Here is a 15,691-nt window from a genome sequence, read left to right as displayed (position 1 = left end):
AACCAACTCATTTTACAGATGAAGAAATTGAGGCTCAACACAGTTGTAACAAAGCAGAGATTTGAATCTAGATCCTCTGACTTCAAATACATTGATCTTTACACTAAAAGGGGGTGAAATATTTGGGGACAGTCCAAAAAACTACAATAAATCATCATCTTCATTATTACACCAGTTGGCATTTATCTAATGTTTTAAATTTCACAAAATCCTTTACAGACATTTTTAAATTTTAATCCTCACAACAACCCTATAACGTAAATGCTATTCTTATTTTATAAATGGGGAAACTGAGGCCAGGAGATCAGGAGACATTAATCAATTTGCTCAGGTCATTAAAGTAGCTAGTTTCTAAGAGCTAATTAGAATGCAGATCTTCCTGATTTCAAGTCCATCCTTCTAATCACTATACCACATTTTCTTTCTTTTCTTTTTTCTTTTTCTTTTTCTTTTCTTTTTCTTTCTTTCTTTTTTTTTTTTTTTTTTTTTTTTTTTTTTTTTTTTTTTGAGGCTGGGGTTAAGTGACTTGCTCAGGGTCACACAGCTAGGAAGTGTTAAGTGTCTGAGACCAGATTTGAACTCGGGTCCTCCTATCCACTGAGCATGTAGCTGCCCCTCCACATTTTCTTTCAACAAGTCCCTCCAGTTGTTTTTTTTTTTAATTAACACCAGCTATGTTCTTAGTACCTACTGGAAAGACTTGAAGAGAAGTAAGAGACAGTCCTTCTTCTCAAGAAACTCTTTATCTACTTGTGAGACAGGGCATAGAAAGGGGTAACCAATACTAATGGTATATGGCAAGTGCCAAATGGATCCAGCCTCCATTTCCATGGTGGCTACATCAGCTTGCTCACTCTCCCTACTCTCTCACATGGCTTCCATAAATGTTTATTATTTATTTTTTTCCTCATCATTATCTCTTAATATCAACTTCTATATCCTCCATAAGGTCTTCCCCACTGCATCCTTACCATTCCCTTAGATCGCTTTGTGTCACAGAGTGTGTTATAGCATCTCCCTTCTGACTAGGGCACACACCCCTATGGATTTGCAGAGGTGTTTACTGGCAGAGACAGTAAGGGGTGTTGCTTTTCAGATTACCCTCTTTACTCCAATATGGTACTTGAGCATCTCATTATGTAGTTGTTCTCAGAGAAAGTAATTATTCTCTTTTTTAAATAGCTCTCTTCTCCTTATGCTTCCTATCCATCATGGCTTCCTACCACTGGGTCTTTAGGGGCAAGTATAAGAGTTCCAAAGTCTTTACTCTCTATTGATCAAGAACTTCTATTTCTGAGAAGATTCTGGCAGAGTGTCATGCCTTGAGTTCACATTGGAGTCAGAGAAACTGAATCTGATTTTTTTTCTGCCACCCATTGTAGGACTGGACAAATAACTTACTACTTTTCTGCTTCAGTTTCCTCTTCTGTGAAATGAAGGAACTGACTGCATGACTTTCAAGGCTCCTTTAACTCAATTCCACAAACTAATTAAGCAAACTTTAAAAAATATATATTTCCATATTAGTCATGTTGTGAAAGAAAAATAAGAACAAAAGAGGAAAATCATGAGAAAAAAAAGAGCAAAAAAATAGTGAAAACAGTATGCTTTGATCTGTATTCAGTATCCATACTTCTCTCTCTGGATGCAGATGAAAATTTCTATCCAAAGTCTATTGGAATTGTCTTGGATAACTGTATTGCTGAGAAGAGCTAATTCATCACAGTTGATCATTATACAATCTTGCTGTTAGTGTATAATGTTATGGTTCTGCTTAGTATGAACTTTGTGTAATATTCACCTTTTTGTATATATGATTAATTTATATGTATCTCACCACTAGAGTGGAAACTTATTGAGAGAAGATACTTTCTTATATTTCTTTGTGTCACTCACAGCAATAATTTACCATGTAGTTAGTCAACTTTCCTGGAAGGTCTTGTTGAGAGGTAACAGAGGGTAGTGGCTAGAGAATTGGACTGTGAGTCAGAAAGGCATTTGGGTTCAAGTCCTAGTACCTCAGTCACAAAATGGCTGTGTGACCCTGGGCAAGTAATTTAATTTGCTAGCATCTCATGCATTTCTCTAAGATTTTAAGTTCTGGCAGAGAAGGTCCTGCATTAATAGAGAGAGTTTTCTATATAAAAGAAATCATAGATCAGTCTCTATTGACACCCTTTAAGGCATGAATTTAAGGGATATGAAGATAAAAAAATATCAAATAGTCCCTCAGGGATACTAGGGAACTGGAAGGGAAGGATAATGAAACTCAGCAAGTAAATATAAAGCACAAACAAAATGATAGAAACTATTTGGAAGATGAGGGAGGATCATTAACAACTGGGATAACTAAAATGGCCCCAAAAGGCCAAAGAACAAGATTGTTAGAAAACTACTCAGGGGAGGGCAGATCAGGAAAGGGGATTAAGACCCTAGGAGTGTCTACAGTAGGGTGTTACTATTTGTGGGCACACACAAAATGAATGTTTGGGATATATACTGGTAACTTTGTGGAAGAAGACATAAATCACTTGAACTCTTTGCTCTACCACTTACTACTTGTACAGCTTTAGGCAAATCACTTCTCTTGGCTTCAGTTTTCTCATTTGTAAAATGAAGCAGTAAGACTAGATGACCGTTGAAATAAAAGCTCAGAATTTTTGAGAATGGGGACCTCTCTTTAATGTCCATTTCATGGACTTTCATCTGATAATTGTACTATCCATATGTGCTGTTAGAAGAAATACAATATGGCAAAGAGTTCCTAGAGATTCTTTTTTATTTTTGGATTGGTTCTGTGTTAATTGGTTAGTAATCTAGCAGAATGGTATTCAAATGCCTGGAACTCCCAGTAAGGAAACTCCCTCTAGATCAGCCTAAATCTGCAAATTACTATCTTAGAGAGTTGCCTGAACATCGAAAGGTGAAATAATTTGCTCAGTGTCAAACAGCCAGTATGGCTCAGAGGCAGCCCCAGAATCAAATTGGAGTTTGATTAATAATCATCACCAAATTTTAAAACATGATTTTGACTTTTCTTCTTTGATCCTCTTCCTTGGGGAAATAAAATCAATTCCATCTTCTGCCTTTTGCACACATTGCCAAAGTCCATTTTTGTTTATAATTTTTAGATAGGTAGCTGGAAGATCTGAGTTCAAACAGATACATACTAGCTGTGCATCTCTGAGTGCCTCAATATCTTGATTCCCCTTGAAAGGGGAATAATAATAGCAAAAACTCCTCTCAGTTTTTCCCCTCTCTTGAAACTCCATGAGACTCTCCAATGAATCTGTTACATTAGAGATAGATTTGTTTGTTTGGATTTTTTTTTGGAAAAAAATTAAGCATCTTTGAAGGTATAGGGCAAAGAGAAGACCAACTGGATCCAAGCTTATAATTCTATAAATTAATGAAGACTGTGCAGAGGATAAAATTTAGAGATGCAAGGTCTAAGAACAATGAACCAAAGGTCTTTATAATCCCTTCAATTTGAAGGAGACTTTTCAGCTGTTGTTGTTCAGTCATTTTTTAGTCATGTATGACTCTTTGTGACCTCACTTGGGGTTTTCTTGGCAATGATACTGAAGTGATTCACCATTTCCTTCTCCAGATCATTTTACAGTTGAGGAAACTGAGGCAGGATTAAGTGACTTGCCCAGGGTCATACAGCTAGAAAGTATCTGACTAGATTTGAATTCAGGTGCTCTTGACTCCAGGTCCAGCTTTCTATCCTTTGTGCCATCTAGCTGTCCTATGTTGTTCAGTCATGTCTGACTCTTTGTGACCTTGTATAGAGTTTTCTTGGCAAATATTAAAGTGATTTACCATTTCTTTCTCCAGTGAATTAAGGCAGAGTTTAAGTGACTTGCCCAGCTAGTGAGTGGCTGAGGTTGAATTTGAACTCAGGGCTTCCTGATTCTAGGCCCAGCATTCTCTCCACCAAGTCACCTAGCTGCCTTATCTTATGTAAAGCACTTTGTAAGCATTATATACATATCAGCTATTGCTATAATTATAGGACAGCCAATAGTAGATAGAGCACCAGGCTTGGAGTCAGGAGGACTTATATTCCTGTGTTCACCAGCCTCATTCACTGGTTAGCTGTGTGATCCCAGGCAAGTCACTTAATTCTGCCTGCCTCAGTTTTCTCATCTATAAAATGAACTGGAGAAGGAAATGGCAAGGCACTCCAATATCTCTACCAAGAAAATCCTAAAATGAGGTCACAATGAGTTAGACATTATCCAAAAAATGCAATAATTGCTACATTATTTTATATCCATTGGCCTTTCAGACATTAACTATGCTCCTTTTTTGTTTTAAATATTAAGAGGCCATAACCATTGTGATCAGTATAGCATCACGATATAAGGAAAAGACTTTGGAGTATTAGGATTTGGTTATAAATCTCAGTTTTGCTACCACTATCTGTATAGTTCTGGATAAATCTGTGGGATTCAGTTTCCTCACTTATACAAAGATAGAGTTAGGTTAAATGACCTCTGAAGTCCTTTCCAATGCTATATTTATGATCATTTGCCAAAGCATTTGGGGTGCTTTAGTAGAAAAATGTGGCCTGGGGGATAAGATCATAGCCAGCTTTGGAAGCTTCCACACCAAGATCAGCAACACAACATTTGAGAACAGAAGACGGAGAAATCACCCATTCCCAGGCCATGCCCCAGGATTCAGATGGTTAGTTAAAGGGTCAGATTCCCCAACTTCTTGGAGCAATGACTCAATGGGAAGGAAATCTGATAAATTACAAATGACCAGAGAGGAGTTAAACACAAGAGATCCAGCAGAATCCTTCCCTGATCCCAAACTGAAGGAGATTACTGAAGAATACTGGAATAGGCTGAAAGAAAATACAAACCAAGATCCTCATGGCCTGATCTGTTATGACAGAGGGAAATATGTCTCATACTGGACAAGGAATTCAAGAACAAAAAAAATGAGTATAATAAGAAAGTAAAGTATTTATATAACTCTACCATGCTAGAAATTATTCTCTAGCCTCCTAACAAGGTCTGGGACTTCTAATGGTTTGTTCAAAACAAAACAAAACAAAACAAAACAAAACAAAACAAAACAAAACAAAACAAAACACAATATGATTCAACAGAGCTGAATAGGCCAAATCAATGTGACCCAGTTTGGAACTCAGAACTGGCTGATCACATGCTCGATGGAAACCAGCTATGAACAGAAAGATTCAAACATAGCTCCTGAATGAGACTGCCTGCATTCCCTATGGACAATCAGTCCTGGCATGTATAGCTCTTGCCAGCAGCCATCCACTCAGGAAAAGAAAGAGAAATCCTAACTACCTTGCATTCAGACCCTCAAAAAATAAAACAGCATATGGCCCCTATTTTCTTGGAATCAGGAGAATCACTAACTAGCTGTGCAGTTTTAGGCAAGTTATTACCAAATCACAATTTCATTCATCTATAAATGAAAAATTTAGATTAGATTGTCTCTAAGGTCCCTTCCAATTCTAAAGTACTTTATGAGATAAGTCTCAGGTTTATGAACCCCTACATCACTATTTTCTCTCCTAACCATAGTGGAAAGGAATTCTTATGGTGGTCAGAAAATCTCACCCAAGAAATTGCCAGATCAAGGCAAATCCATCACCTCATTGAGAAACCATAGGGAAATATCATTAGCACCATTGAAGAAACTAGAAGAAATTATCATTTGATAGACTTACTTGCTGGCTGCTGTGGGATCCTCAGGCCACCAGGGTGCTTGCTGTCCTCAAGGAAGCAAGATTTTATACCTTCTGGGGAAAGGGTAGTTGGTCTGACTTGGAGGAGTAGCTCAGGTTCAACAGGAAACACCCATTGACTGGGCAGATGCAAGAGGAAATGTGCCAGATTGTTAGTGATTAGTTGATGCAATATTATTGACTCCGACTGGAGCAATTCGTCATAGTAGCATGTTCAAGGTTAAACACACAGCCTCCCTACTCAAGGAAGGAATGGCTTAATTCAGAGCCTATATGATGCCATTTCCCCCACACACTTTCTCCAAAAAAATGAATTGCTTTACCAGCTATATTATTGTATATTATTTGATGATCATAGTCATTATTTTATCTTCCTTCCTCTCACCTTTTACTTATCTCATTGGCTTTACTCAACATGTTGCACAACCTAACGGATTGTCTTTTTGCCATTGAAATACTGAAACTAGTGAAAGGCAATGGGAAAAACCCCACACTGAAAAACAGGACACTTGGGACAAGCGCCCCTCTTCTGCCACTGACTTGAACAAATCACTTATTTATTCAGAACTTTAGTTTCTTTCTTTTCAAAATGAAAGAGTTCAGTATGATATCATAGCTCAACCAATGGAAGAAATTGTAAAAACAACCTAATAAAACCCTTTCATTTTACCAGATAAAGAAAGTGAGATTTAGATAGGTGAAATAATTTTCATTAGGTAACACAGTAAATATTAGAAGCAGAATTTTAAAACTCAGAGCCTTTGATTTTAGAACCTATGGTCTTTCCATTCTGTTATGGGGTCTGACCTAATTCTAACATCCTATAACTCTATGATTTCTATAGATTGGTCCAATTCAAAATTGAGTTTCTTGGATACTAAATATGGTCGCCATGGGTATGCTGTACCCAGCATCCCAAACATAGTTTTTATGCACCAGCCAGCCTGGCTTAAGCAACTCTATTTTAAAATTGTAATTTTTCCTTTTACTTGAAGTATCTGAGTACCGTTGCTCACTCCCTCTTTTTTCATACAAAATATATACTCCTGTCACTAGGATGATGTTGTTCAGGAATTAAAGTCAGGCTTAACATAAGGAACATTTACATAATCCTTGCAAAATACTTCAGTTCATTTGCCTCAGTTTGTGTCTTATAGCAGGGTAAATCAATCTAGACACTGTGTAAACATCTGATCCTTATAGATATTCTGACTCTTCTCCAAAGTGATGTGTTTCATTTTATTTTATTTTATTTTTTCCCTATCATCAATGCATATAAGACCCATCAATTCTTTAGCGAAGAAGCCTCTTTAAAAAACAGTGTTTTCTAACTTGGTCAGCTATTTTTGAAAGAACAGAAAGTGTGAGCAATCTTGCCTGAGAAATGGAGTTGGTTGGGGTTTTTTGGCCCATAATTTTAAAATTCAAGGTATCAGGGCAGCTATGTGGTGCAGTAGATAAGAGCACCAGCCCTGAAGTCAGGAGGACCTGAGTTCAAATCTGATCTCAGACACTTAACACTTCCTAACTGTGTGACCCTGGGCAAATTAATTAACCCCAATTGCCTTGCAAAAAAAAAATAATAATAACAAAATAAAATTCAAGGTATCAAGTTGCATTATGGATAATGATCAGAAGGTTCTCTCTAGTAATAAAATTATGTTAAGATTCATCTCATAAACTTTTGTATAAAAGAATCCTTACCAATAAGCATTGGATCTTTTTAAGAAGGCAGGGAATGAGTCAAAGGGAATGGAGGAATCTCAGCATCTTTTCATTTTCCTCAGTATTAATTTTTCCATATATCTCTGAATGTGGATACGTGTCCTACTGTAATTTCTCATCCATGGGTTTTATAAATGTATAAGTCTTGGATTTAATCCTATGTGGTTGGAGTGGGTACTTAATGTCCAATGGATTTTGAGGATAGTGGATTGTGGAAGATAGGTGAGAGGCAAGATAGAGGTGGGGAATTAAACTGTTCTGACCACAAGATTTCAATTAGTTCCAAGATAGTTTGGGACAAGTTTATCTTTGAGTTTGAGTATCTTTACTTAATGAGTGAGGGAGAGGGAGCAGGGGATAGCGGTACCTACCAAAAGATGTTCTTGTCTTTTTTATTTTGAGTTCATACAAGGCACATACCTGGAGGCTCTTGTGATAAAGATGTAAATAGCCTATTACTAATATTAAGAATTTCCTGAGCATTTAAATTTATTTACTGACATAGTGCCATTAATTATTTATCATGGGATTAGAGGATCACAGATAGAGAATTGAAGGGACATTAGAAATTATCTGCTCTAACCTCATCATTCAACAAAGGAGGAAACTGTACCCTAGAGAAGTGAAAGAGAGGTCATAGGATCATAGATGTTAGAGACTGAGTCTAATCCTTTTAGTTTACTTATGAGAAGGCTGAGACCTAGAATAAATGATTTGTCCAGAGTTACAAGCAAATAAGTGTCTGAGGTCAAATGAAGAATCTGGGTCTTCCAGATTCCAAGTTCAATGCTCTAACCATCATAGCTATTATTATGTCTTTAATGATTTGTCTAAGATTGACATTTTTGTGGGTATCATAGACCTCTTTGGCAACCAATTAGTGAAGTCAATAGACCCTTCTTCAAAATAAATTTTTTTCATGATTAAAAGAAATGCTAAATTTTAATTAGAGGCTAGTGAAAATATAGATTAATTTTTCCCACCCAAGTTTACAGACCCTCTAAAATCTGTCTAAAGACCTTAGAGGTCCATCTTCCTAAGGATAAGAATCTCTCATCTATGATTATAAATCATCTACACCTGTCAATCACAATTATTTCAGTCAGATTTGCTTAGTATTGATAAATCCTTCTAGTAACAGAATGATGATTCTGATGTATAGGAAACGATGTTGTTTGTCATATGTTTTGTGTGAATATTTTGAAGGTAAGTACCTCTCTAAAAGACCCAAGGGAAGGACCACTTGGAGATGGTCTATGTTTGCAGGATAGTATATGTCACTTTTCATAACCTTACCATATCCTTTGGTTGGGTAGAACCAGTGACTGGTTCAAAGTGTTCTAAGAAGAAGAAAGCATTGAGAGGTTTAAGACAAGGAAAGAAATAGATTTAGGTCATAGCTTGCCCCACCTATTGTAGACACCAAAGAAAGGGAAGCCAGAGACTCTTCCAGTCTGTGGAGATTGGAGGTGAGAAGCAGGTCTTTGGAGAAGTAAGTGTGAACTAGGAAAAGTTCTACACATCAGTAGGATTGATCCATTCTTCCTTGTGTGTGTGTGTGTGTGTGTGTGTGTGTGTGTATTATGTTTATACATATATCTACATACACACATATACATACCTACACACATACATGTATACACATATACACACTCATACTCATCCTATAAATAAATATACACACACTTATACATACACACAAATATGTATATACACATATATCCTAAACTTTACCTTTCTATAATAAATTAGTTAGCTCTATGATTAAATCATTTGCCAAATTTTAGAATTTCTACCTCTAAAACATCTCACTTTTGTTCCTCCTTTTTTCATTCACTTTTGTTTAGGTTTTTGTCTGGACTATTGCAGTGGCTTCCTAATTGGTCTACTTGATGCAAGTCTCTTCCGTTCTTCCTCCACACAACTGCTTTAAGTACAGGTCTGACTACATCAGTCCGCTACTCAACAAACTTCAGTGGTTCCCTCTTGTTTCTATATAATTGCAAATATAAACTCTTGGGAAAAAGAGCTTTTAGAGTTCTTTACAACTTGTGCTAACCTGTCTTTTCAGCTTCATTACTTCTCTTTCTGCTCTATGGTTCAAATTGGCTTTTTCTCTGTTGCTCATTCATGATACTCTACATTCTGACTCAGTGCCTTTTCATTGGCCACCACCCATGTCTGCGTAAATCCCTACATCCTCTTCTCTTCTCATACCTGTTTCCAGAACCTGTGGGGCTAGGGCAGTTGCCATATCCCCTTCTACTAAGAAAATTCCTTTCATTTCTGAATTCACGTCTACGGCCAGGGTTCAATATTAAGGAAGATTCACCTAAAAAACATACATACTCATCCTTATCACATTTTCTAGTTTATCACATTCCACCACAGAGAAAATCACTTAAAGTTTAGATTGAGATCATGCTAGATTCTTTCCCAAATGGAAGAGAAGATAATTTCTCCCAGTGGAATAGAAAGCTATTCAATGTACAATGTAAATAAAGTATAGGACATGAAAGAAATGCTTAAAATAAATTATTCACAACTGCACATTTAAAAAGACATACATGCAGCAGTAACATATAAGTATTATTATACTCTTCTAGTATACTCTATTATACTCTATCTACTCTTCTATAAGTATTATTATACTCAAGTCTAAGTTGGTACATAAAACATCAAAGCATGAAGCATTTTGTGGGATTTCTCAATAGGCATCTCACCTCATCTATAGTTTACACTGTCCAAATAACTCCCTCCCAGTTCTTGTCTTCTGGGAAGATAGTTTAGGGACTGAATTTATCCTTCCAACCATTAGCATCTCTAAGAAATGTAATAGTTGCTAAAGGCTTATCTTGAAGTACAACTGGCACCAAAGATGTCTCAGGAGTCCCCAATCCCTCAAAACCACAAGATTTCCTCTAAGATTGTTCAGTAAATTATACTCAGAAAAGAAAGAGAAAAAGAGGCAAGCAGGAGTCCTTAATCCTGATTCAGGCTTCCCAATGAGCACATGGACTAAACATTTCAGGCAAACTCTGAGTTCAAATCTGGCTTCAGACATTTTATTAACTGTGTGATCTTGAGCAAATCACTTAACCTTATTTGCCACAGTTTCCTCCTCAGAAAAAATGACATGAAGTAAATGACAATTCCAGTATTTCTGTCAAGAAAACCCCAAATAGGATCATAAAGAATCAGACATGACTGAACACAACTAAACAACAAATTTCAAATCTATAATTTTTTCCACTTTACCATCCAAATCCAATGGATTTTTTGTTTGTTTTAATTATTTTTTATTTATTTTTGGTAGTCTGCAGAGCATTTCCATTTGTTGGATTTTTCCTCTTTGACTTCAGATACACTCTTTTATTTTTTTAAAATTATTTTTTTCTCCCATCCTTCTAACTATCCTTCTGTATTCTTTACTGGTGCTGAATCCTTCTTTCAGTTTTCTTGACAGAGATATTCATCCAATTTGTTCTAATTCTTCTGTTCTTTATTTATCCTTTCTATCTGAGCAAACATTCTCTCCCATGACTTCAACTGCCACTTCTAAGTAAATTACTTCTCTATCTCTATCTTCGTCCTGACATCTCTTCCAAGCTCTATACCTACAATCTTCAGTTGTCTAAAAAACATCTCTACCTGGTTGTTCCATTAGCACTTCAAACTCAATACTTCCAAAACCAACCATATTATGTTTATATCTAAACCTTTTCCTCATTCTGACATTGCTATTTATATCAGTCACCACCATTTGTCCATTTCCTTGTGTTTGAGAACTTGGTGTAATCTCTGATTGATTCTTTCTTTTTCTCTTACCTGATATATCGCTAGTTACATAGAACAAGTCTTCTTAATTTTGTCTCACAATTATTCCCTGTATCTCTCCCCTCCTCTCTATTTCTACCTTTATCTCACTGCAAAATCCCTCATTACCATCTCTCTGACTTATGAGTTTTCTAATAGCTCTTCTTTTTTTTTTCTTTCCTTTATTCTTTCCCACCACAAACCAATTTTCAGTCTATTGTTAAACATATAGGTGTGGTTATATGATTGCAGGATTATAGATTTAGAGCTGGAAATGGTCTGAACAATCAATTAAATCAAGTCTCTCATTTTATAGATGAGAAAACTGAGAGCCACGAACCTTAAGTAACTCGAATAAGTTTATCCATTTAATAGAGCTGGGATTCAGAGTCGGGTATTCTGGTTCTAAATTTCTTACTTTTTTATACCAAGTTGCATGTGATTCTGCTTAAAAATCTTCACTGACTGATACCCATCAGTTGGGAAATAGCTAAATAAGTCATAGTATATGAATGTAATGGAACATTATTGTCTTTATAAGAAATGATGAGCAGACTGATTTCACAGAAGCCAGGAGAGACTTAAATGAACTGGTGCTAAGTGAAGTTAACAGAACCAGAGGGATATTGTGCACAGTAATAGCAAGATTACATAATGATCAACTATGATGGACTTTTCAACAATATGGTTATTCAAGGCAATTCAAATAGATTTAGAATGGAAAATGCCATCTATATCCTGAGAGAATCATGGAGATTAAATGTGGACTGAAACAGGATATTTTCGGGGTTTTTTGTTTGTTTTTTTCCTTTTTTTTGTGTTTTTTCCCTTTTGGTCTGATTTTTCTTGCACAGCATGACAGATATAAAAATATGTTTCAAATAATTGCATATATTTAATTTAATTGCTTGCTGTCTTGGGGAGAGGGGAGGTAAGAGAGCGAGGGATAAAAATTTGAAACACAAAGTTTTTCAAAAATGAATGTTGAAAACGATCTTTACATATATTTGTAAAAAATATAGAATAAAGTTTAAATTCCTTTGTCTAAAATTCAAAGTCCTCTATAATTTGGTGCTATCCAAACTTTTCAACTTTACTTTGCATTATTTATTTCTGCCTACACATTACCCCTAGCTAACCTGGATTTCTCTCTGTACCCTGAACATACCTTCAGCTTCCTTATCTACTTCTGTTCCATTGTGCACAGTTCTCCATGTGAAGATTAGATGATCTTTAAAGTCCTTTCTAGCTTTAGTGATCAGTAATTCTATGAATTGAATACCTTGTTTCTTTCTTTTTTTTTTTTTTGCCTTTTGAGTATCTATCCTGTGAAATCTAACTTCTCTAGGAAGCTTTCTTTGATCCAGTTCATCACTAATAATGTTTTCTGTTGGACTTCATATTATACTTTTATAATACTAGCTTCAATAGCTTCCCCTACAAAGGTTATAGGTATTTTTACTTAGACATCTTAAACTAAGTAAAATATCTTACTTAAAGAAAGATACTTTAGCTATCATAAAGAGGCAATGGACTCTTGAGAGTTTGATAGTTTGCTACTCTGGAGGATTGTCTTTTTTTTCCTCTTGTGGCTGAAGGGAGGCTAAGTGAGATTCACAGAGAAAGATCATGAAGAAAACTACTTTCCTTGAAAAAAATTCTTAAGTTTTTATCTGGCAAAGAAACATTAAAAAATTCTTAAAAGACTTTGTCTGCCATCTTTGAAAAGTTGAATGGAGGGACTGGGTTCTAGAAGTGAAGAGAAGTCAAGAGTAGTATTTAATAGCTAATTCTGGCTGTTATCTTTCTCATAGTTAAAATATTGTTAATAATTATTCATCTTTATTTTATTATTTATTACACTGCTAATTAATTGTATAGCTAATAGCTTGCTGTTTACCTAAATCTAGGATATGAGGGGTTTATATGTAGAGAAAGATAATTATTTATGGGAAAGAGAGTTCATCAGTTTATTAAAGAAATCCTATTTGATAAATTGTAGTAACAATAAATTGATTAGTGAGCTTGCAATCAGTAATTAACAGGGAATTTTACAAACATTTGTTAATTACTTCAGAACCTAGAATGATGAAAATCAATAAAGAAAAGAGACTATTACCAGAAAGAGAGAAGAGTTATATCAGTAATCCTAAAACCCTTTCTATATTTTGTTTGGCTTTTCCCTAATTCATTTCAATGAATGTGCTTTCTCATTGATGTGGTCACTTTCTATAAGGATGCAAATTTCAACCTATCAATGCTTTCTCATTTTTTGAGACTTTTGTCTATGTTCTTTTATAAATATTCCATACAAAGTGGCATCTTTGCAGATGCCAGTATAATTGGTACAAAATTGTTGTATCTGTTCTCTCTTTCTCTTCTTTTATCTTTAAAATAATAGCTTTTTATTTTTCAAAATACATGCAAAGGTAGTTTTCAACATCATTCTTGAAAAACTTTATATTCCATATTTTTCTATCTCTCTCCCCTCTAGGCAGCAAATTATCCAATAGAGATTAAACCTGTGCAATTCTTCTAGACATATTTCCACATATAATCATGCTACACAAGAAAAATCAATCAAAAAGGAAAAAATGAGAAAGAAAACAAAATGCAAGCAAACAACAATAAAAAGGTGCAAATGCTGTGTTGTGATCCACACTCAGTCCTCTTTTTGGATGCAAATGATTCTCTCCATAACAAGTGTATTAGAATTGGCCTGAATCCCTCATTGTTAGAAAGAGCCAAGTCTATCAGTTGATCATCATATAATGTTATTGCTGTGTACAATGTTCTTTTGGTTCTTTTTACTTCTTTTCTACTAGTGTTACTACTACTTTATTACTAGCATCAGTTCATGTTAATCTCTCCAGGCCTTTCTAAAATCAAGGTAATCATTTCTTATAGAAAAATAATATTCCAATACATTCATATATCATAACTTATTCAGCCATTCTCCAACTGATGGGCATCCACTCAGTTTCCAGCTCCTTGCCATTACACAAAGGGTTGCTACAAATATTTTTGCACACGTGGGTCCTTTTTCCTTTTTCATGATCTCTTTGGGACACAGAGCCAGTAGAAACACTGCTGGAGCAGTGTTTTATAGCCCTTTGGGCATAGTTTGAAATTGTTCTCCAGAATGGTTGGATCAGTTCACAACTCCACCAACAATGTATCAGTGTCCCAGTTTCCCACATCCCCATTTGTCATTATTTTTTCCTGTCATCTTGGCCTTCTCTGTCTCTCTTTCTCTTCTACCTCTCCACTCCTCGTCTCCAAACCACAAAGAAGAAGGAAAGGGGATAAACACCAACTATTTGCCAGGTATTGTGCTAAATGCTTTACAAATATTATCTCATTTGAGTCTTACAACAATTCTGAGAGGTAGGTGATATTATTATCACCATTTCAGAGTAGAAGAAACTTAAAGGAGGGATAAAATGACTTACCCAAAGTCACACAACTAGTAAGTGTCTGAGGTCAGATTTGAATCCAGGTCTTCCTAATTACAGGCCCAGTGCTTTATCCATCATGACATTCTGCTGCCTCACAATTGCACAAGAGCAATTTTCTAGAGTTTATTTACAAGATTAAAGAGAAAATATAATTTCTAATTTAATAATCCAAATAGAATAATCAAACAGAAAAAAACCCTTCTGAGTTAACTACTTAAATAAAGTTTTAGCTTTCACGGCACTGAAACTTCCAAAGCTGTTTTTTTCTAGATATAGTTTTCAGGCTTCACTTGACCCATCATATTCTCTTGACCAGGTGCAACAGTCTCCTGGTTCCTTGTGGCCCTAGAAAAGAATCCGTTCTTAGATTAGATCACCACCAGACAAATTTGAGTCATTAGCTTTTACAAAGGGATATTTTCTTCAATGCCATAGCAAGAACAGAATTACAAATATTTCTCCTCTAGCACTTGAGAGAACATCTCATACCACCTTAGTTTCTGGAGAGAGTATAATCAAAGTTAAAAGCAATTCCTGCACAGAATTCACCTTATCAGATTCTCTTCCAAATGTGGTGTAACTGTTGGATGGATCTTCAGCTGGGTCATTCATCAGGGCCTCAGCGTTGGTTGCAAAATCAGGTAGGAACTCTAGCTTCCTGATCCTTGCCAGCTTGCCAGAGTGACATTTGAAAACTCACAAGTTCACCGCTGTCTTCAGTGTTGTATTCCCTAAACACAGGATGGTGCAAATGTAAAAAGACAAAGAACAGAGGCTTTCATTCACTCCCAGTCAGATGTTGGTCTTGGAAGGAGAAGGCCCATGGCCTCCCCACTTTCTATCACCAGAAAGCAGCCAGGAAGGAACAGAGGCAGACAAAGAGCCAGAAACTGCTTGACAGGTTGGTGCTTTTTGAATTCTCCTAGTTCTGGCTACATGGCAGTCTTTTCATCAATTG

General features: G+C 35.8%; 1 protein-coding gene across 1 annotated transcript in view; it reads right to left on the bottom strand.

The window, feature by feature from the left end:
- Positions 1-15,467, bottom strand: part of LPO (lactoperoxidase) — a 44,692-nt gene extending 29,225 nt beyond the window's left edge. Inside the window, exons 1-3 of the mRNA XM_074261895.1 lie at positions 15,283-15,467; positions 14,728-14,849; positions 5,717-5,853 (exon numbers count right to left, since the gene is read on the bottom strand). The gene's annotated coding sequence lies outside the window, so the exon portion shown is untranslated. The remainder of the gene's footprint in view (positions 1-5,716; positions 5,854-14,727; positions 14,850-15,282) is intronic.
- Between the last annotated feature and the right edge of the window lie 224 nt (positions 15,468-15,691).

The sequence above is a fragment of the Sminthopsis crassicaudata genome, chromosome 4, assembly GCF_048593235.1.
Source record: "Sminthopsis crassicaudata isolate SCR6 chromosome 4, ASM4859323v1, whole genome shotgun sequence".
NCBI classification, from domain to species: Eukaryota; Metazoa; Chordata; class Mammalia; order Dasyuromorphia; family Dasyuridae; genus Sminthopsis; species Sminthopsis crassicaudata.
This window is presented reverse-complemented; position numbering and strand designations above follow the sequence as displayed.